The sequence below is a fragment of the Salvia hispanica genome, chromosome 1 (assembly GCF_029641045.1).
Source record: "Salvia hispanica isolate PSC_SH4W2 chromosome 1, Shi_PSC_v1, whole genome shotgun sequence".
In the NCBI taxonomy this organism is placed as follows: domain Eukaryota; kingdom Viridiplantae; phylum Streptophyta; class Magnoliopsida; order Lamiales; family Lamiaceae; genus Salvia; species Salvia hispanica.
The window spans coordinates 42,558,769-42,583,968 of NC_142692.1; the positions used below are offsets into that span (position 1 = coordinate 42,558,769).

The 25,200-nt window shown below is 35.3% G+C and overlaps 1 pseudogene; it reads right to left on the reverse strand.

Annotated features, from left to right (window-relative positions):
* Positions 1 to 17,091: 17,091 nt before the first annotated feature.
* LOC148933863 (laccase-14-like) lies at positions 17,092 to 24,193 on the reverse strand (annotated as a pseudogene).
* Positions 24,194 to 25,200: the final 1,007 nt, after the last annotated feature.

Sequence of the window (25,200 nt, forward strand, 5' to 3'; positions counted from 1 at the left end):
CAGGCAAGATTGAATCAAGCAAATCGTCGTGCATTACTTCAATCACAAAATTTCATCTACAGCATTTCTGTCTATTAATTACAGAGTAATTCAATCACAAAATTGCATTTCTGTCTATAAATAACAAAGTAATTCAATCACAAAATTCAATTTGCTGCACAAACTTGTGAACATTATATCTAGTTACATATTAACATTAATCAATTTCAGATTTCACACAACAATAATAGTAGCACATAGATGAAACCCCTTACACATTAATCAGTCTCGGAACCTCATACGGGACAATAATAATACACTGCAGAAACTAATTCAAACACAAGCAATTAAGCGAAACAAAAAATGCATTCTATAGCACTATTAATAATTTAATAGTTTTGAGGAAGAATCAAAACTAGAAACTTATACCATATCAGATTCTAAATAAAACATACACTACAAAAACCATTTACTTAACAAGCAATACTATCATTACCTAAAATGCAAATAGAAGAATCATAAAATCACAAACTATATTGGAATCTACTAAAATATCATCAATTCCATGAATCTAATTCCATTTAGTGCAAAATCATATGAGAATCTAATTAAAACATACACTGCGTAACCTCATGAATAATCAATTAAAGTCAATCAGAAATCCTTACCAAAACACGACTCAACAAGTTCAACAAGTTGATTAAAATGAGCGTGAATGCTTCTCAAGACAAACTTCAACAATCGAGTAGAAAATTAGGCTAGAAACTCTCCAGAATAAAACAAAAATCGAACACAAAACAAGCAAGTATCTCCATAAAAAAATGAAATTATCTCTATGAGAAATTGAGAAATTCCTTCAAAACAACTACAAAATCGGGATGCCTAAAAAAACTACTCCAGTCGCAGAAAACTGACCTTCAACACGACTCACCTATAGTCGTGAGAGCGCCAAAATACTAGGATGAACTCGCCGTCTGTCTAGGGTTTTCCACTGATGAAATCGCCGCCTAGGGTTTCCACAGATGAAATCTGCTATGGATTTGGATGTGATTTGCGTTGGTGGGGAGAGTAATGGTGGGAGTAGGGAGAGAGAGAGTCACAAACCGTTTCCGCGCTAAATTAAAGGATATTCAAATCTCCTCTAAATTTAATTGATGCGCAGTGACAAAACTACCCCTGACAAGCAATATTTACAACCCGAAAATGCAATCCGTCCTCTGCTTCTGGAAATCAATCAGAGCCATTTATAATATGATCCAAGGGTTGAAATAAGATGTATATTAGCAATCTAAATAAGGGGGCACCCTAGTGCTCCCCTATATATATATATATATATATATGAAAATGATCAATACAAAAATGCATCTCAATACAAAATCCTGACCATGAGATTTTTCAATCTAATGGTCAATAATTAAAGAATAACACAATGGGTCATTATAAAGCAGTTTTAGGTCATATTATAAAATTTGGGTTTGAGGTCATGTTAAGATAATATTATGTCATGCTTATTATAATGACATAAAAATAAGCTTACGATGACCTAAAAATGACATATGTATGCTCGGTTCTGTATTTTTGTATTAAGAATGAGTTTTACATAGATCAAAACTATATATATATATATATATAGGATTGTGATCAATTGAGATTATTTAAGCTAATTGAGAAATGAGATGCAATATCAGCCACTCATTTTTATTAAATGAGTGGTCCAGATTTTGCCACACAATAAATAATTTTAGATTAATTTAATATGAAAGGGTATAATGGTCATTTCGTGTTTTAATTAGGGTTCTTCAGCTTGTGTCCTTCAACTGCTCATTCTTCAGCCACTCATACTCCCAAAACTCACCTCCTAACTCGGACGAGTCCGACTTGACCGTCACCAGCTCCTTCCTCACCGGAGTCGCCGCCAGAGGTGGAATCCTTAGCTCGTCGTCCGACACCTTGAGCAGATAGCCTAGATCCAGCCGCGATTCACCGGTATCCGACGCCAATTCGACGATTCCTTCCTCTAACCCCTCCGGATTCGCCGCTCAGCTGCTGCTCATGCTCAATCCGGCGGCGGAGAAGAAGATCCTAATCGAGCTCTGCACGGTCCTAAAGGAGTCTCGCGGCGGCGAAATCGCCAAGTGACTCGCCGAGGCCGTGCACCTCGTCATGGAGCTCTGCGAGGGCGGGGAGCTGTTCGACTGGATCAGATCTCTCCAGATCGATTTTCAGTTTCTCTCGCAACAATTGCTAATTTGATGCTTTTCTGCTGCTGCATTTGGATTTTGATCGATTGTGTTGCTGTAATTTTAATGGAGATGTAGGCATTTAGATATGATTAGATAGTGAAAAATGTTTTTTTCTTTGAAGAAAATTGGGTAATTAATTGCGCATATATGATCTGATCCTTAATTTGGAAATAATATTCTGGTTTGTGTTATTTTCCCCAAAATTCAATCGTTTCAGTAATTTTGAATTCTCTTTATGATCGGTTGCTTTTGATCCGTGATTTGGTGATGGTAGTCGGAGGAATTGGATTATCAATTGTGTTGTTGGGTGTGAGCTGGATTGGGGAATTATAATGCACTCTAGGTGTTTGGGAATAATAATGCACTATAGGTGTTTGGTAATATTCCTCATTTGGGATTCTAAGTGTTATTTGTTATTTGTTGACATTTTAATACGAGTTGTTGACATTCGATATTCTGGCTATTGATATGTGAATTTTAAGTGTTATTTTTTAGTTGTTGACATTTTAATACGAGTTGTTGACATTCGATATTCTGGCTATTGATATGTGAATTATAAGTGTTATTTGTTAGTTGTTGACATTTTAATACGAGTTGTTGACATTCGTTATTCTGGCTATTGATATGTGAATTTTAAGTGTTAATTTTTAGTTGTTGACATTTTAATACGAGTCGTTGACATTCGATATTCTCGGTATTGATATGTGAATTGTAAGTGTTATTTTTTAGTTGTTGACATTTTAATACGAGTTGTTGACATTCGATATTCTCAGTATTGATATGTGAACTGTAAGTGTTATTTTTTAGTTGTTGACATTTTAATACGAGTTGTTGACATTCGATATTCTCGATATTGAATAGTAAGTGTTATTTGTTGGTTGTTGACATATTAATACGAGTTGTTGACATTCGATATTCTCGGTATTGATATGTGAATTGTAAGTGTTATTTGTTAGTTGTTGACATTCGATATTCTCGGTATTGATATGTGAATTGTAAGTGTTATTTTTTAGTTGTTGACATTTTAATACGAGTTGTTGACATTCGATATTTTCGGTATTGATATGTGAATTGTAAGTGTTATTTGTTAGTTGTTGACATTTTAAAGATTTGAAGATTTGAATGTTGAAGATATTTGAAGATTTGAATGTTAAAGATTTGAAGATATGAAGATATGAATGTTGAAGAGATTTGAAGATTTGAATGTTGAAGATTTGAAGATTTGAATGTTGAAGATTTGAAGATTTGAATGTTGAGTATTTGAAGATTTGAAGACTTTGCAGCTAGAGTTTTAGAGAAGATTTTAGAAAATGATTTCAAACACAATTTAATAAAAGACAATTATACCCCCGGGTTGACATAATGTGATAGTTGTTGACATTAAGTTAATCTTGTGAATTAGTGGCTGAGATTGCATCTCATTTCTCAATTATGCCCAAAAATCTCACCCTAACAAGACCCTATATATATATATATATATATATATGGGCATGTTAGGGTGCCACCACCCCTTAAAATAACATCATACCACCATTCCTAGCCAATCATTTGTATACGTGGACGAATAATAAGCTGCCACGTGGCAAAAAAAAGAAAAAATCTGAAAAAAGACGGTCAGCAATTTGCTGGTCTTTAACCAGCAATATTTCTTATCCAGCAATATCCGACACACTATACAACAATCTATAGATTGTTGTGTAGTGTTTGTAATATTGTTGTGTAGCGTTTATAATATTGCTGTATAAGCGGTGTCACAGTGTCATTTTAAGAGGGGTTGTCATTTTATATATATATATATATATATATATATATATATATATATTGGGATGTACTAAGATGACAACCCTCTTTATTGTAACACCATACCACCATTTTAGGCCATTGGATCTGAAAATCGTGTGCTTGTCATGCTGCCACGTGTAAAAACACGGAGGGGTAAAATAAGAAATTTCTAATTTTACGTTACCAGATTGCAGTGCTGTTCAATGAATATTGCAGTCTTACCACAACAATATTGCAGTTTACCACGACTGCAGTATCTAATGCAGTAGACTGCAATATCTAATACAGTACACTGCAAACCCGTGTTTTTTCACGAAACTTAATCCTAGCCGTCCATAGATGAGATCTAACGGGCTATATTGGTGGTATGGTGTTATCCTATCTATGGTGGCAATATATATATATATATATATATATATATATATATATATATATATATAGGGAGATGATCAAAATAAGAATGCATTTAAATCCAGAAATGCAGCCCAAATCTTGGCCCTAGGATTAGATGATCTAATGGTCAATAATTAATCCAAAACACGGAAGGTCATAATTAAGTAGTTTTAGGTCATATTATAATATTTGGGTTTATGTCATGTTAAGATCATTTTAGGTCATGCTTTGTTAGCATGACCTAAAAATAAACTAACTATGACCAAAAAATGTCTTACGTATGACCGTGTTCTGCGTTTCTGTATTTAAATCTGGTCTTCATAGATCAAAACCCTATATATATATATATATATATATATATATATATATAGGGGTGTATTCAGATGAAAACCATAATGTATATTAAAACATCAAACCATGTAAATAATGTACATTATACACACCAATAATGTACATTTTATTCATGTATAATGTACTGTTCTAAATATTGTACACACTAATAATGTACATTTACATTATATGAATTCTGTACATTATGCTGACAGTACATTATACATGAATAAAATGTACATTATTAGAGTGTATAATGTACATTATTTTACATGGTTTGATGTTTTAATATACATTATGGTTTTAATCTGAATACACCCCTATATATATATATATATATATATATATATAAGGTCTATAAGTGAAATTCTGTCAAAAATCAAAGCAAATCTCAACCATTGGATCCTGTAATGTAACCGTTAGATTAATACCACGTGTCACCTAATAATGTAGATCGTGTAGTCTAATAATGTAGCTCGGCTAATAATGTAACACGCTGTAGTCTAATAATGTAGATTGTGCAGTCTAATAATGTAGCCTAGTTAATAATGTAACGCTTTTAGTGTAATAATGTATCTCGGGTATTATGATCACAACCATCTAATCTGAGGATCCAAGGGCTGAGATTTGCTTTGATTTTTGACAGAATTTTCCTTATGGACCATAGTGCGCCCCTATATATATATAGGGGCATTAAGGTCCTATTGCCCCCTTAGTGTCTATTTCCTTCTTAATATCAACCATTAGATTAGTAGGATGGACGGATTAGATGAAACATCACAAAATCATTCCGTGTTGCATTATTAGTCTCAATCTGTGCATTATACGGGTAAAATTGTAAAACAACCATGAATTAAAACGGAAGGAGCGAGATTTCAGCGGGATTTTCATAGACCTTCCATCTACTCACTTTCTCTCTCACTCCTCAAACCCACGATTCAACATCGTCTCCCCCAATTCCCCCCTCCCCCCAATTTCCAAACCCTAGCCGCCACTCCAAGCCACCGGAAATCAACAACTACACGGAGAAGACGAATTCTGCCAGATCTTGCTCACTCGCTCGACGCAGCAACGTTTTAATCGGTGGAAGACTTGCAATAAACAACAAGGTAGGGTTCCTGATTTTGGGTTTTCCAATTGGGTTTTTCTTCATTACTAATTGATAGGTTTGCTAAATCGGAGCAACTACACGGAGAAGATGAATTCTGCCGGATTTTGCTCACTCGCTCGACGCAGCAACGTTTTAATCGGTGGAAGACTTGCAATTAACAACAAGGTAGGGTTCCTGATTTTGGTTTTTTCAATTGGGTTTTTCTTCATTACTGATTTATTGGTTTGCTAATCGGAGCAACTACACGAAGAAGACGAATTCTGCCGGATTTTGCTCACTCGCTCGACGCAGCAACGTTTTAATAGGTGGAAGACTTGCAATCAACAACAAGTCCTGATTTTGGGTTTTTCAATTGAGTTTTTCTTCTCTGTTGTAACAAATACATTATATATACCATTTGTTACATTATTGAACTCTATCTGCTGCATCATTTAGGTCTGCCATTGTTGTAGATTTAATTTATGCTACATTATATGGACTTGTTGGTACATAACTGATTTGCATGAAAAATTTAATAGCATTTGGTACATTTTTTATGTTTTTCCTTGAATCATCTACTTCAACTTGGTTGTATTGAAGTTAATAATTAATTACTGCTTTAAAATTGGGCATTGCTTGATTTTTAGAGGAAATCTTATTGTGCATTATTCGATTGCTTTCGATTGCTTTATTCGATTGCTTTTGTACATTATTTGCTTGTTTTTGTACATTATTGTTAATGTCGTGTCTAATAATCATGTTTATTATAATTGTAATGTACGACTATAGTTATTTAATGTATATTTCTTACTGAGTAATGTACGAATATAGTATTTTAATGTAGGTTTTTCTTATTCTGTTTGTGATCTTCTGGGCCACCATGATTTGAGAAACTCTACAACACTGAAAGATATAGAAGCATACGTGGAAGAGAAAATATTGACATTTTTTAGTTTTTTTTCCAGATATATTGTTTTTTATACTTGCTTTAAGACATACATTATTTAGTAGTTAAGTATTACATTGTTTTGGAGTTTTCCTACTTTATAATTTTATATTTGCTATTATTATGTTATGAGTTTACTATATACGTTTGACCCATGGATTGGTGAATCCAAAGGGCATAAATTCAAGTTCCCTGTAACATTATTATCTGTATCTGTACATTATTCATTGTTACGAATGTACATTATTAGATACTATTTGTACATTATTTACTGTACCAAATCTAAATCAAACATTAAAAAATGAATTTAATTAATCATGTGGTGGTACTATACCCTAGCCCCATGGGTTGCTAAACCCAAGGGGAATGATTCAAACTCTCTGCCATTTGTGATTGGTTCCGTTTGTGAGTGGGTACTACAACCTAACCCCATGGATTGCTAAACTCAAAGGTCATAAATTCAATTTCCTGTCAACATTATTATATTCAATTTGTACATTATTCACTGATCCGTGCACATTATTAGATAATATTGGTACATTATTTACTGTACCAAATCTTAAACGCCAAACAATATTTACTCGCCAAACATTAAATACTTACACAAGTACATTATTCTCTTCAATCTTTACATTATTCATTGCCCTTGGTGTACATTATTTAGTTCTAATTAGCCGAAACATTTATTCCCTGAAACACGTACATAATTCAAAAATGAATTTTGATGTATGGGTTAGTAATATGTCCTAGCCCTATGGATTGGTAAACCCTATGGGAATGACTCTAACTCCCTTCCCATAGTCAAGGTTTTGTTAGTGAGTTGGTACTATACCCTAGCCCCATGGATTGCTAAACCCTTTGGGGAATTGATTTAACTTCTGCCACACATTAAACCCATTGTAATGTACATTATTCAAAGACGGCGTATACATTATACAACTATAATCGTCCATTAATACAATCTGCATTATACACTTAATATATTACATTATTTGTCGAAAGTTTGTAAACGTGTAACTTACGAAAAGAAAACACGAAAATATGTAAATCAATGAACGAATTAATTAAATTACTTTCTTATTATTGAAAAAACGAAACCAATCGAGGAATACTTCCAGAATTCGGGTTTAGGCGAGAAACTACACCACCAGACGTGTTCAACATAGAAAATCGAGTCAGTTATGTGAGAGAAGAAAGAGAAATCATTGTGTAATCATGAACACAAAATCAGAATCAATAATATTGAATTAAAGGAAAGAAAAGAAAAGAAAGATTGATTATGCGTGAGATTTGAGTCAATTACGTGAGAGAAGAAAGAGAAATTATGGGTGAGATTTGAGGAAGAATGTCTTCAACGGAGAATGTCTTTCTAATAAAATTGATGAAAAATTCTCAAACTCAAAATATATAAATTGGACTAAAACGACGAAATAAATGAAATTACTTTCTTCCATTGTTAACATAACCGAAAGCAATTAAGGAATATTACAAGAGCTTCTCGAAAAAAAACTTGAAGAATAACTCAAAAATTTGCAGAAGAACGTCGAACTCCAGTGAATAAACCGTAAAGAAGGTAAAAGAAACAAATCAATAAAGAAAACAAATCATATTATATATTTACTAAAGTTAAAAGGAGTGAATTAAGGGAAGTAATTAACCGTCTAAATCTATCACTCCCAAAACTACCCTTTTTCTTATTAAAATAATAATTTTATTAATAGTAGAGGCATGAATCTAGGCCATCAGATCTTGAAATTTAATGGCTGAGATTGAGAAGGAAAAAGAACAAAAAATATAAAAAGCATATGAATACATCTCTATATATATATATTATTTAAAATATTAGTATTATTCGCTTTTATAATAATATTATTACCACAATAACAAATCTTACACAGAGTACTATATATTCAACTTTTCCAAATACATATATTAAATTCAAATCTAATTCAATAACAATAAATATGTAGAATACATAATACAAATGCATTACTCAATGAAAATACACAAATATAAAACAAATCCACATCTGTAATAATATATGGTACAATACCTCCAATCTATATAAATATAATCTTCTAGACAAGCAAAGATGTAAACTTTTGAAGAATATTCAGTCTTATACTTCTATGTTTGGATTAACATAAACGGGGCGCGAGATTAATACTCCCTCCGTCCGCCATTAGAAGTCTCATTTCTTGGCAAACAAACTCCTATTCGCAAACGGACTAAAATGTCAAAATATGACTTCTATTCAGGGACGGAGGCAGTAATAGTCATAATGGTGCGTGGGAGATCTTCTCCCACATCCTCTTGCCCTACGCTACACCGCAATATTATGTCACCTTCTATACCGGCTTCTACCTAGAAAATCACACTACTTTTCATCAGCGACATCAAACATCCAAAAAAGTTCTAAAGAAAATACTCCCACCTCACCTCCTTAAGGCTAAGACACCACCGCCGACTCCACCTCCGAAGCTAAAATGAAGACTAAATTAATGAAAAAATTACCTAAAGTTTCCAATACTACACATTCCGACAAGTGATTGCTCCCAGTCTGAAACTTCGTCGATCTTATAACTAATTCCACTTGCATATCCTCTCCGTCTGACATTGAATCATAAAGAATCTATAGCAAATCAAATGTATTACTACTATGAGTCAGTTCAATGTATAATCCCTAAAGCAAGAAGTACGTACAAAAATCCAAAGAAAATTAAAGTAAAAATAGATTTATTACAATTGCAGAAGAGTCTCAAGACCTGAGAAGCTGTAATTTTTCGTGTCCTCACCACAAGTGCAAGGCTCATTAAATAAGTGCAGTTGGAAAACTCTTACCAATTTTTAATTCAATTTATTTATGCTTCACGCTTTTGAAAACGTGAACAAAGATGACAAGAATCCTCGCTATATTTCATGCTGAAAAAGCTGAAAATATTCCTCACCATAATTCATTCTGTCATTTTGAATGTGAGAATTTATTTTATACTTAATCATTTTCTTCCCAAGAAATAAGCTGAAGCAGTTCCTCTATTGTGCTATAAATCACATCACTGATCACACAATGATATGCTTCAAAACAAAAAATATATCAAACAAAATGCAAACAGCAAACATGTTGCGCATGATTAGTTTAATTCATTATTCCAATACCATTTTCGCATAGGCCCAACTCACCCATTTTAAAAATTAAACTGTTGTTACAAATCTTATTGTACTACAATAAATGTTAAAAATATAAAATGTCACGACCGCACTTTGCTAAAGATAGCAAAGCCGGAAACCCGTGACTAAGGGTGGACGATAAGAAGAGGGGAATAGAAAGAGGATAAACAATGACTTAATATTCACTTGGAAATAAAAAGGGAAACAACTTCAAATTAACTCTTAATCACTAGAATTTGAATGAAAATCTTACATTTTAATAAATAATTATCAGAGTAACAGTCGATGTTATCTAGAATCTTAGTACGCAGCGGAACACGGTCACATGTATGGGGACATGCACCGCCGAGAACCTCTACTTAAAATAAAAGGAAAACCATAACTCTGCTCAGCATTCTCTACCGTCACTGCTCAACCTGCACATTTAGAAATATATGCAGGGCTGAGTATAAAAATACTCAGTGAACACATTGCTGAAATATACATACATAAAATGAAAATATTGTCATGCCATCACAGTAACACTCGAGAGTCTTCTCTTAAAAGGCCCAAGCTTACTAAATTCTTTGTGAGCTAAAGTTCGACTGATCAGTCTAAGTTCTTTCTTTCTTTTCGCCATATCTGAACACCAAGTGCCGTGGAGATGGTGCTCTCTCACGGTCACCTACCTTTTTCTCCAGCCGGGGAGGTGGCCACCTCCCACGGCCTCCATAACTTTATTTGTGACCCATGGAAGGTGGCCACCTTCCACGGCCACTTGTGTACATTAATCCGAGTAGGGACACCACCCTTACTTGGACCCGAATTCGATTCTTACGTTCCAACCAAACAGATAGGCATAAAACAAATCATTTATGGCAAGACAACATCATTTATATAAACAACAAACATAGCTTCACATTTTCATATTTTCATCCACATTAGTATGTAGGATAGAAAAGTTCACCTCGTTCGCTTAAATTGCCTAACTTGAGATTTCTTACTCCAACCTCGACTTGCTTGCAGAGATAGCCTTTTTGCAAACAATATAATATGCTAACTTAGCCTCTAGAATCAAGTAACTAAAAAAAATGCATGCATTCTACGTGGGTGTTTATTTTATCTTTCGCTCCTTAATCAATTATTCAGAAAGAAAAATTAGGTAATCGTGATTTTAAAACGTCGTTTTAAACTCCTTTTCAAATTTTGGCGGCCGCCCAGCCATTGCCGCTCTCCGAAATTCTTGGGTTAAAACTCCAGCCCAAACATTAATTGAATTACAAGTTCAAACTAATTATTTTAACCCACCCTTATTCCTCCTATTACTTTAGGGGAAGAAAGGCCCAAAATTATAATCTCTTCTCCACTATCGGTACACCTCTCCCCCTCATTCATTTTTTTTCCAAATTGAGAAATCCCTTCATCCATCGTCTTCTCCGAATCTCATCCCTCTCACTACCTTCCGTTCGAGAACGCCGTCGCACCACCACCAGTCGACTGCACAGCGCCGCTACTGTCACTGTTCGGAGCAGTACGCCGTGGAATCACCGTGGCAGCGCCGCGACAGGCGTCTCGCCGTCGCCGCTGCTGCCATTCCGTTATCGCCGCTGACCAGTTCGAGGAGCAGTTCATCGATCCTCTCCAATCTCCGTCAACGGCTGTTCGGCAGAGACCCGATTCACCCCGAAACCAACCCGAACAGCCTCGAAACAGCCCCGAAAGATAAGTTCTTTATTCAAATTATGTTTCTTTCGTATTCTGATTTATTTGCCGTGGGGTGTATTCGGTTCAAAAGATTGAATTACTGAAAGCAAGAGGTGATTGACTATTATGATTTCTAATTGAATACAAAGCTGGGCTTGGTGAACAAAGCTGTAGAATACAATCATTTTGTGCAGTGGCCATTGGGCTAATTTACCATATTTGGGCTGACTTATGCTCTAAATAAAAGAGGAAATAATCAATTTATCATATCACATATTTTAAGTCAAACTGAATAAGATATCATTAACATATTAATGAAATTTAAAAGAAACAGGTAAAATATATTTTTAATACAATAAAATACGCTAATTTCTGTTTTCCACTCCCTCCGTCCCATTAAAAATGAAACGTTTTCCTTTTTTGTTTGTCCCATTAAAAATGAAACGTTTCCTAAAATGGAAATAACTCTATCTCTACTTTTTCATCTCTCTTACTTTACTCTATTTTCTTTAATTCACAAAACAACACTGCATAAAATCTCGTGCCGATTTCCAAATATTTCATTTTAAGTGGGACGGAGGGAGTATTATATAGCCAACTTTAAAACCAAATCAAATACTACCTCCGTCCCTCAAATATTGTTCCACTTTGATCCGTTATGGATTTTAAGAAATGTAATGGAAAGTAAGTTGAAAAGGTTAGTAGATTGTGGGTCCTACTTTTATATATTAGTTTTATAATAAAATTTGAGTAGGAATGAGTTAGTGGAATATGAGATTCACTATAATAAAATGGTAAAAAGTGAAATAGGACCAACTTTGGAAGACGGACGGAAATTGAAAAATGGAACAAACTTTCAGTACGGAGGCAGTAAGACACAATAATAGATATTAATTGATAAGACCTATATAGGTAAATTCAGATGGATAACAGGTACTTCAATTTCAATCTTACAAAAAATTAAAAGATACGAGAAAACTAAATTAATAGACAAATGTAATTGTCCATTTTTGTAAATTGTGTGATAGACTTAAAATAAACTAAATTGATGATTTCCTATCAATTTTTAAAAAATACTTAATGACATTTTTTCACAATTTCATTTTGTTGTCGCATCATATTTAATTTGTCATATTATTTTTATTTTGAACTATTGTGGAGTACTTGCGATGATTTGAAAAACTTACTATCATTAAAATTTCAAAAGTTGACCAAAAGTTAAGCTAAATTTTTTTTATTTAAATGACAAATATGGGTATGACAGCTGACTATTTATGTACTCAACCAAACTAGGAACCCTATTTATAGTGGATAAGGGAATTATTGTTGAATGAGTTGAGCCCATTTGCTGGCCCAAAATGTTATCTCTAGCCCAATTTTGGACAGACTGTTTAATTGAAACTTTCGTTTTCTCTATATTAAGCCAACTTATTTCTGGGTTGAGGCTATATTTAACTTCTTCAAATCAATCGAAAGAGTAAACGTGTTATATAGGTGGAATTCAATCATTTGAAATACTTTAGTTATTTATATAAAATTTTATTATTTGAAGGTGATCTTGCTATAGTACTATCACCTTATATGTATATGTGCATTTCGCCAGTTTTAAATATAAATAAAAGTAGTGGTTTAATTTTTCGGATTGTGATTTGTGAAATCAAGTTCCCTTCCTTGTAGTTTAATTGGGGGTTGAATCAATCAAATAAGAACTGAGGAAACTAAATTTTGGGAAGTGACCAATTTTCGGTAGTACTAGTATTAATAAAGTCAACGAAATGATGTAGCGAGAAAAAATCTGAACAGATTTGTACTGACTAGCACTAGAATCACGACTTATTAATTAGTAGTAACATTAATCATGAATCATATTACTATGCACCTAATCATGTGGTTAGATCTAGAAAAGGAGAGTATTTTTCTTAATCGAATGAATACTGCGCAATTTAGTAGAAGGACATACTGTTAAAGGAATGTCATTTTAAATTATAAGGGTACTGAACCGTATAATTAATTATAGTACTCCATTACAAAAGGAGTACCTATTTTTGTATCTTTACCCAACAGTTTTACGTGGCGTGTTTCTTTATTTTATTCATTAATTTTGTTTGTCGATTGTGATAATTAAGGTTTAAGGGGATGTTTAATCAACGGACTCATTCGTCATTATAATACCCAATTTTTGCCAAAATAGAATTAAGTTTATTTATCTTAATTAGATAGTCCAGAAAGTAATACTACGACTCTATTAATGCTCGAAGGAAATTTTGTTTGTATTGTATTTTTATTGGTATTGGTTGATATAATTTTTTTTTTCACTCGTTCTGAAAAAATTATCGAGTGTTAAATAGTTACCTGGAGAGAGGGTTAGTATTAAGATAGCATAATGTGGAGAAAAGTGTGAAAAAAAAAAAAAGAAATGTGTCAACGCTAATGAAAGAATATTTTTTTTAGTTGATAGTAACATACATATATAGATCTTAACATGCAATCTCAAACTAAATTGGAGTACTATATTATTTTCACAAATCTTAATTATGTCTCTTGCTAACACGTAGTGTTATTCATAGCTTAGCTTACAATCCATAGCTTATCTTAGATCTCTGAGTCTGACAAATCTCAAATACGTGGTCATGTTTGGTTGCCAGAATTCTGTTTGGGAAAGTAATCTGATTACTTAAATTTTAAATTTCTGTGTTTGTTTCGGTTTTTAATCAAACTGGGAAAGTAATCAGAAACCGAGAACAAGGAAAGTTAGTACAACTTTCTAGGATTCTGAATCCTAACTTTTTTTAGGTATTCTTTTTCCCAGTTTTAGGATTCTTACATATTTAAGCAATATAGTATAGTTTTATTAATAATAATGATAATAATAATAATATAATAATCAAAATGATTTTAAAATAACTAAAATTATAAATCATACTTAATTTCACTATAATAAAAAAAAACTATAATTAAAATTATCATAATTATAACTTATTTTATAATAAACCTTAATAATAATAATTTATTAAATAATTAAAATATAATTAAATAATATAAATCTTATAATAAATAATAACTATTTTATTTTATAAATTAACAATTAATCAATAAAGTGATAGTGCAATTTTAATTTATAAAATTTATTCAATTATAATATCCGTAAATATTATAATTATAATATAATAATTATTATATTTATTGTTATAATAAATGAGTACCGTAACACTACATCTAACTATAATTATAATTATATTATTATATATTATGATGGATGGGATGTAATCAATTGCTGACAAATTATCAATCCCAAATTGAGACCAATTTTCAACCATTAATTAGAAGATCTTGTAGTTAATATAATGCCAAGTGTAATATATTTTAAATTTAAATAATTATAATTAAATTGAAAGGGTATTAATGTCAAATCCTATATGTAGTAATTATAACTAACTATTTTCTCTCTCCTCAAAATCATCTCAAATCTTTAAATTTACGTACCTCTCTCAATTTAAATTATTTTTTCGCAAAAAATATATCAGATTAAAGATAATTTAATAAGGATTCCAACGAGATCTCAATTGCATATGTTCCGACGATGTTCGGGTGATGAAATTTGATAAATTATATTTCAATTTTCGTACATGTTGATAAGCAGCTATTTTCAACAAATGCAACAAAAAATCTCAATATATTGTAGGCAAAATCCCAATATTATGCATGTCCAATCTCAATAAAAATGTGTTGATATTTTCTTGTCCTTGTGTTGATATTCTAATGTCATATTGTTGATATTTGTAATACATAATGTTGATATAAAAAAACACTAACGAAAATTATCATATGATAACATAATGACGATATTACCCTTTTGTTGATATTTTGTCTACTATTTATTGAGATTTTGTGAGCTTTAATCTCATCCACTCATTTTAAAATCCAAGGGTGAAGATTTAGTCTTGATTTTGGATTAGGGTGCTATAAGCATTAGAATGGGACCCTATGATGGATAATCCATATTTAAACTATCCATCGTAATAATAAATATAATAATATAATAATTATTATTTGTTATTAATAATTTAATAAAAATTTCACAATATTATTCTTTTTATAAATAAAATAATAATAAGTATATTTTTAATTTGGTGTTTAAATTAAATATAAATTTAAAATCTTGATATTTTTCTAAACACTGGAAAGTAAAGTTACTAGGAATCATAATCCCAGGATTCATTTTTCCAGGAATCATTTTCCTTGTCACTTTACGTCAACCAAACATGGACGCAGTGTTACTCATCAATAGATAACATAAAAGATAGTAGTAACATAAACAAAACTTGTTTGTACACCTAATTTTATGTACGTTTAGTCAGATGGATTATAAATTACTCCCTCCGTCCCCTATTAGGAGTCACTCTTTGACCGAACACGGATTTTAAGAAATGCAAAGAAAAGTTGGTTGAAAAAGTTAGTGGGATGTGAGACCCATTTTTTTATATTGATTTTATAATAAAATGAGAGTGAATTGAATTAGTGGAATGTGGGACCTACTTACTATTTATGGTAAAAATGAAGTGTGACTCTTAATTGGGGACGGACCGAAATGGAAAAGTGACTCTTAATGGGGGACGGAGGGAGTATTACTAGTAAAAAATGAGTGCACCCTGTCGTCCTTCATAACGAGCGCAGGTTAGCATGCACATTCCGTGCTCACTAACTTTCGTGTCATGGCTTAGTGCCATCTTCTACGAGCAAAGCGGTGCTTGCTAAATCCCATGTTTCGCTGAACAAAGTTTGACAATAATAGTGTTTGCTAATGTGCTTGCCATAGGCACGCAAAGTATTTGCAAAACTACGAGCACATGTAGTATTCGCAGATTGGTGCTAAAAAACTAAATACCGGTTTTCAAATATATATGTAATCAACCATAAATATAGCCTTGATCACCTCTCTCTTAATCCATAAATACTACTCCCTCCGTCTCGCTTAAGATGACACGTTTTCCTTTTTAGTTTGTCCCAACTAAGATAACACATTTCCTTTTTTGGTAACTTTCTCTCTCCAATTAATACACTCAACCATTTTTTCTCACTCCTATTAAATATACATCTTTCTTTATCTCTCTACTTTAATACTTACACCCACATTCTCTCTCTCCAATTAAACATTTTAACCAATAACTCTTAAAATCCCGTGCCGGCTAAGCAATCTGTCATCTTAGCCGGACGGAGGGAGTAATAAATACTCGCTTTTCAATATCAAATCCTTTGACATATCTCAAATTAAAGAAAGTACATAAATTACAAATTTGATTGATTTGGACTGAAATGAACCTTATTTTCATGAATATAGCACAATCGAGAAACCATGGATCGTCATCCTCAAACAAGACAAGAACCCAATTATTCAAGATAAAGAATAGTCATTATAATATCGTAATAAATCTAGATAAAATTAACAAGTAAAACAAATAAACATATAGTAGTATATCATAAATAAAGATTCATTGAGCCTCATCTCTCTTCGCCATTGTGGAATGAGGATCACCAAATTCAAGAGGTGGAGATGAGTCTTCTCCGCCCCAACAACGTGGCATATCCGGCGGAGGCGGCAGCATCTTCTCATGTGGGATTTTCCCATCCTTGACAATGAACACCATTTCCATTCCCCAGCTCACATGCCGCTCGAAATGACAATGCATGTACCATACTCCTGCAACGTATTACAGACCAAATATCAGAACTCATCTCAAAAGACCAGTCAATTAAAAAAAAAACAGCATTTAGTCTATAAACCCCACATCTGTTCCTACACTACATACCTGGATTGTGAAAGCTAAGTCACTAGAGGCCATAAGAGGAAAAGATAAAAGAAGAAAGGATTATAATTGTTTTATGATTGCTTGCTTCATTCATTGATGTAATCAGATTAAATACAATGAGAGGAAAGATCTAGATTTATGCTAGCTGGAAAATAGTACAATGAGGACCACAACCAAATGTTGCCACGTTGCCCAATTCCTTAATCATGCTTAGCAGCTTGTTCAATTTCCTTAATCTGTATTCTATCACGCCCCCGCAATTCGAGCGAAGATAGCGAGCAAATGCCGAGTTTGTTGCGCAATCTTGCGAAGAATTGGAGGCTGAGAGGTTTGGTGAGAATGTCCGCTACTTGATCAACAGAGGGAACGTGACGGAGATCTAGCTGCTTAGCAAGGACTTTATCTCTAACAAAGTGCACATCGAGTTCGATGTGTTTGGTGCGCGCATGGAGGACAGGATTGGAGGCTAGGGATATAGCGCTCAAATTGTCAACCCAAATGGTGGGTGGCTTGGGCGGCAGCATGTTGATTTCAGAGAGGAGCGACATGATCCATGTGACTTCAGAAGCGACGTGCGCAAGGCTGCGATACTCGGCCTCTGTGCTGGAGCGAGATATCACTGATTGCTTCTTAGAGCTCCAAGAAACAAGATTTGAACCAATGAAGGTGCAATATCCAGTGACGGATTTTCTATCGTCAAGATCAGATGCCCAATCCGAATCACAAAAAGCACTGATAAAATTATCAGAACTACGAACATGAAGTCCATAGTCAATGGTACCAGCGAGGTAGCGCAATATGCGTTTCACAGCTTTCCAGTGTGTGTCGAGAGGAGAGGCCATGTACTGGCTGACTTTGTTAACACTGTAGCTTATATCAGGCCGAGAGATTGTGGCATATTGCAAGGCGCCCACTGTACTCCTGTAGAGTTTACCATCAGGAGTCGGATTACCAACCGATTTGCTTAGCTGAGGAGAAGAGAGCATGGGAGTGGGAATTCCCTTAGCATCCTGCATTTTCAATTTGGCCAAGAGCTCCTTAATATAAGTGGTCTGATTCAAGTGAATGCCCTGTTCAGTCTTGGTAACTTCAATTCCCAAGAAGTTCTTCACTTCACCCAGATTTTTCAAGGAAAAATGAGAACTCAGCTGATCAATAACATCTTTAACACATGATGAAGAATTCCCAGTAATTAAAATGTCATCTACATAGATCAGTAGATAAACAACCTTGCCATTTTGAGATCTGTAAAATAACGAGGCATCTGCCTTAGACTGAGAGAAGCCAAGAGATACCAACACAGTATGCACAGTGAAAAACCATGCTCTCGAGGCTTGTTTGAGGCCATAGAGTGACTTGTTGAGCTTGCAAACGAGGTTGGGGGAACCTTGTTCAAAACCCGGAGGCTGCTTCATGTAAATCTCCTCCTTAAGATCACCATGGAGGAAAGCATTGTTGACATCAAGATGAGTGATAGTCCAACTGGCTGAGGTGGCTAAACTGAGTATGATTCTGATGGTGTTAGGCTTGACTACAGGGCTGAAGGTCTCAAAATAGTCAAAACCAGCTTGTTGAGAAAACCCTTGGGCAACCAATCTAGCCTTGTATCGAGCTATAGCACCATCTGACAGCCTCTTGACTCTAAAAATCCATGTGCAGCCTATAAGGTTCTTTCCCGGAGGTAACTCACATAAAGTCCATGTGTGGTTCTTGAGCAAAGCAAGGAATTCATCTAACATGGCCTGCTTCCAAACAGGAATGAGTAACGCTAAGTAGGCAGACTTCGGAATAAGGGATGAGGGAACCACTGCAACAAGTAATTTGGGTTTGAAAACACCAGATTTTGCCCTGGTGACCATGGGATGTGTGGAGGTGGTCTTTTCTGTGGGAGAAGGAGATGTTGTGGAGGCAGGGGATGTAGGTGGAGAAGTATTGGGTGCTCCAGTGGAAGATGATGATGGAGAAACACGAGATGGATCAGTGAGTGGTTCTTGAGTAGAGGAACTGATGTGATCATGTGGGTCAGTGTGATGAGAGAATGGTTGATTATGATCCTGAAGAGGAATAGTAGCATTATGTGAAGGATAAATTGGAGCGGAAGGGTTATATTCAGTGGGATGGTGTAGAGCATTATGTTGGGAAGGAGGTTGAGTGTATATGGAAATAGGAAGAGTGACTAAGGGTGATGTATGATGATGTGTGGCATTGCATGGAGGGATAGGGGCTGAGTTTTTATGGGGAAATTGAGACTCATCAAAGATGACATCTCTTGTAACAACAACCTTACCATTTGGAAGTAAAACCTTATAACCCTTGTGAGAGCTACTGTACCCCAAGAATGTAGCAGCATCAGACCTGTACTGTAACTTATGTTTATTGTAAGGCCGAAGATGGGGGTAACAAAGGCAGCCAAACACTCGTAGAATGCTGTAATCTGGCTTAACATTGAACAACATCTGATAAGGAGTCAAGGATTTGAGTACCTTGGATGGGATTCTGTTGATGAGAAAAACCGCGGTAACAAATGCATCGTCCCAGAATGATGAAGGGAGAGCAGCCTGCCCCATCATAGCAAGACCCATCTCAATGATATGCCTGTGCTTCCTCTCAGCAAGACCATTTTGCTGAGGTGTGTAGGGGCAAGATATTCTGTGGTGAATGCCATTCTCTTTAAGAAAACCAGATAATGATTGGAACTCCCCACCCCAATCAGATTGCAAAACCTTGATCTGATGTGATAATTGTTTTTCAGCAAGAGCCTTGAATTGAGGAAAAATGTATCTGAGTTCACTTTTTGACTTGAGCAAATATAGCCAAGTAAACCTGCTGTACTCATCAATAAAAGTCACATAATAGGAAAAACCATTCCTGGAGAGTATGGGTGAGGGACCCCAGAGATCACTATGAACTATGGAAAGAGGAGCAGTACAAGTAGAAGAAGAGGGAGAGTAAGGAAGTCTATGAGATTTTGCAATGCAACAAGGATGACACAACAAACTTGATTTCATTGAATTAAAGTGGATGTTACAGCTTTTGAGTGATTTTTCTACTACATCAAAGGCACAATGGCCTAGTCTCTTGTGCCACAACTCTAAGCTAGTAACAGTAAAAACTTTGTTTGAAGTAGAAGGAACTACAGCTGAGCATACAGTGGGTAAGCCACTGGAGCTTTTGTTAAAAACAGGGGAGATAGCCGACTTGGAGTGTGAGTGGAGAGGATGTGGAGGCTTGTGAAGAGTGAAACGATAGAGACCTTGATCAAGGATACCCTTGAGGATGACTTGCTTGGTTGACTGATCCTTCACGAAACAAGACAGAGGGTGAAATTCAAAGAATACACTATTGTCTTTAGCAAATTGAGACACACTAATGAGATTTTTTGTAATTGAGGGAACATGCAGCAGATCTTTGAGGATTAGAGATTTAGACATGGTATTTGAGGGAGAGGAATAAAGAACAGAATGACCAACATGGGAAATATCAACTTTAGATCCATTACCAAGATGAAGTTTCTTACCACCAAGGTATTCTGATCCTGATTGCAGATTTGACATATCATGAGAAACATGATTTGTGGCTCCTGAGTCAGGATACCACGAGGAAGAAGACTGATTATCAAAGCTGAAGTCAGGTGGGGGGGGTAAATGATGGTGGGGAGTAAGAGGGTGTACAACGAGCTTGGGCTAAGTGAGCTGTTGGATGAGGGTGAAAACTGGAGTGAGGAGATGCAGCTTGTTGGAAATGGGGATGGGGCTGTCTCTGTGGCTGTGGCTGGTATGGCTGAGGTGAGGTGAAGTTTTGATCAAATCTGTACCAACATTTCTCAGCCATGTGACCAGGCTTGTGACAAAGCTGGCAAGAGGGTCGATTTGAGTAGCCTCTTCCACCGCGACCTCTCCTGCCCCCTCTGAAACCCCCTCTCCCACCATCACTTCTCCCTGATTGGAAGTTTGAGCTAAATTGAGGGAGGGCTGGGATCCTTCGAGACTTCCTGCACCAGACATGGTGGACTCCAGTCTGGTTTCAAAACTATGCAAAAGTGCACAGGTATCTTGGACCGTCCATGCCTCAGTTTTTGAGGAGATGGTCACCACAAGAGGATTGTAATCTGGACCAAGGCCAGTTAGAATATAAAGGATATGATCCTCTTCAGTAACTTTGCATCCTGCAGCATTGAGAAAATCAACACAATTCTTGATTTTGCTGAGGTAGTCACGCATAGGCATCGACTCCTTCTTTAGCGACTGCAGATACATTCTGTATTGCATGATCTTTGCTCTAGATTGGCTCGCAAAGCTTGTTTGTAGGGCTTTCCAGACATCTTTGGCAGATTTAAGACCTACAACTAAGGTCATGGCGCTCTCAGATAGCGAAGACTGGATCCAAGCGGAGAGCAACTGATCTTGCCGACGCCATGCCAAAAATTTTGGATTCGCAATGTTAGATCCAGATCCAGGATCTGTAATCAATCGCGGAGGTGCCTCCTCTTCACCCGTGAGGAAACCTTCTAGATCATGTCCTATGACGATAGCTAGGATTTGTTGCTGCCATATCAAAAAATTGGAATCAGTGAGCTTGACACCGAGAGGGTGATTATAGTTGAGAGTGGGATACTGTGGTGGTAGTGAAGAATAGAGGTTAGAGGTATTGATTGGCTCATTTAAGATTTCTGCCATTGCCTCCTATAGGAGAGAGCTAAGCAGAAAAGATAAAAGAAGAAAGGATTATAATTGTTTTATGATTGCTTGCTTCATTCATTGATGTAATCAGATTAAATACAATGAGAGGAAAGATCTAGATTTATGCTAGCTGGAAAATAGTACAATGAGGACCACAACCAAATGTTGCCACGTTGCCCAATTCCTTAATCATGCTTAGCAGCTTGTTCAATTTCCTTAATCTGTATTCTATCTGATTGTTGGCCTTAAATCTTATAACGGTCCATCCGTTTCTTGCCACCGCAATGTTTTCCATCAACGGAGGGTCGACAAGGTTATAGTTGGCCGGATCCCGGAATCTGTTGAAGTTCCCTAACCAGGAACCGACAACGTAGAAGCTGTATCCGTGTAAATGCATAGGATGCTCAACGCCACCGCCGAAGTTGGTGCCTTGAAAAATCACTTCCACCGTCGTGTTATACTCCAACATACGAACGCCTGTTCCAAACCCGGACGCTCTCTCGTTCTTCTCCGGCGTGCCTTGCGCGTAGTTAAAAGATGTCGGCGGGAAGTCGGGGAAATCAGTAGTATAAACTCCATTAATCTGTTTGTAATAAGCCGTGAGAATGTCGACGTTTCTCGGAAGCAAAAACGTCATGTTGTTGACGCTCGCGACCAGCCTTGTGGATCCTAAGCAAGAAGATTTGTTACATGGCCCTTGGTTCACTGTGAGAGTGTAGAAGAAGGTTTCGTCGACTTCTTTAGGAACGTCAACGTTGTTGCCTAGGCTTTTTAGTTGCTCTGTGTCTGTGAAGCCGATCGATGCAGCCGAGTCGTTGACTTCAGGGAAGGATGGGAGCAGCGGTGATGGAGGTGGCGTGTAGTTTCCGACATACTCGATTATTCAAGTGGCGGGGATGGTCACGAATTCCCTGCCACTGGCGTAGACTCTGGCCGCTATGTAGTAATGGCTTGGCGGCTGGTTGGCCTCTAGAAGCAAATCTAGGGTTTGACCAGGCGAAATCGCTACGTAAACGGTATGTAGCGGTTTCGTGTAGGCGCCATCGGTGCCGACAACGGTAAAGTTGTGGTTGCCAATTTTGAAGAACATGATGGTGTCCATTACACCATTAATTAATTTAATTAGGTACCTTTTCCCATATTCCACTTGCAACTTGTATGTATCTGCACCATAAATAAATTAATTAATACTATTATAATGTATATTATTGATCAATATGGTTTGATCTTGTGACACTAAATTTAACCTTGTTTAGAGCATGGATACAAGTCGCCTGGTTGGCCGTTAATGAGGAAAGCATTGGATTCTTCGGGATCAACTCCACCGGAGACGAATTCCTTGAACACACTTTCAACCTTTGATTTCCACCACTCTCCTGTAGCATGAGACACCTCACATATGAATATCTCAACAGATTGAATTCATATAAAGATATTGAGACATTGTACCAATGATGATGGGAACATGAGCATGAGGCTTGGGGAAAGGATAGTTCTCCCTCGACGGAGGTAGGATGACAATTACGCCGAATTTCTCGACCAATCGCTATGAGCGTGCCACCACAATGTGCCTTCTTCGTCAGAGAGGATCATCCGTTGGGTAAAGTTTGTGCCGGGTTGAATTGGGCATTGGGTCACATAATCAGTTCCATCCGACCATGGATATCTTGGTATTTTTACTCCATGCCTATATATAATCATACAATGTATATATAATTTCACAAATGCTTCATTACCGCATATATAAGATTTTGAGGTATAGTATTTACCAGTGAATTGTTATATTTTGATCGGAATGATTAATAATATCGACTGTGACAAGATCTCCCCTCTGGGCATATATGGTTGGCCTCGGGAATTGTCCGTTTACGGTGAGCAATGGCTTTTTGGTGCATAGCCTTGTGTGATCAGAATTTACCACCTGAAACAAGTTCAAATTTAGACCAATTTTTCTCTAATGAAATGCTAAAAAAATAAGAAAATCAATTTATTTATTTACTTACTTCAAATCTTAAGCTTCGAACTGAAGCATTAGCTTGCTTTATGCAGCATCCAAGCACAACAACTAAGAAGGACAGAATGAAAACCTTCATATCTACAATATTTATTTTGAGCTTTTAGTAGCTGCAAGTTGATATTGGAATTGGATCCATCATGTTATATAAGTTTGATTGCATCAAATAAAGAGCGGCTCTTTACTTTTTCTCAGTTGCTCTTGTAGAAACACGTAAGTCACGCTAGCTGCTTCCATAAGTACTAATCATTACCAAAGTTAATACTCCGTCCCACAAAAGATGTCACATTTGTGGGACGGCACGAGATTTTAGGAGGTTTTATTTTATAGGTTAAATAGAGAAAATATAATTTTTATATTTATGTGAGAGAAAACTTTTTTCAAAATTGGAAATGTGACATCTTTTGTGGGACAAACTAAAAAGAAAAGTGTGACATTATTTGTGGGAGGGAGAGAGTAATCTATATCTATACATATATAAAAGGGGAGTTTTGGGACATTTTGAATAATAATTTTGTGCAAAGGAGGTAAATGCAATTAAGAAAAACTATTAATCTTTCACTTTAATTCAAGAAATTCTGGAAAGCACAATTTTAAATTCATTCGACAGTTTCTATGTTAGAAATATAAAAATTGATTATGAATTAATCTATAAATCTATAAAACGGGAGGCTTGGAGATATTTACAAAAATACCATTTTAATTTTAAAATTACAATTTAATTAAAACTATTTTTTAATTAATATGCATTTTAGATGTTATTAACGACGATTTTAGATATGAATGCAGAATGAATGTAATTCTCAGTTTTTAACTTTATATATATATACCCTATAGGGTCTTATATATATATATATGTATATATATATATAGGGATGTATTCAGGTCCTTACAACAAATATTTGTAAAACATAAAACAAATCTCAAGCCATTGATTTTTGCCATCTAATGGCCGATTTTCATGCCATGTATAATTAAAATAATTATTAAAAATATTTGAAAAGGTTAGTTTAGGGAGATGCCAAATGCAACGGTTATGCACTCCCTTGATTATCTCATTTTCCATATGGACGTGTGTTTTATTAT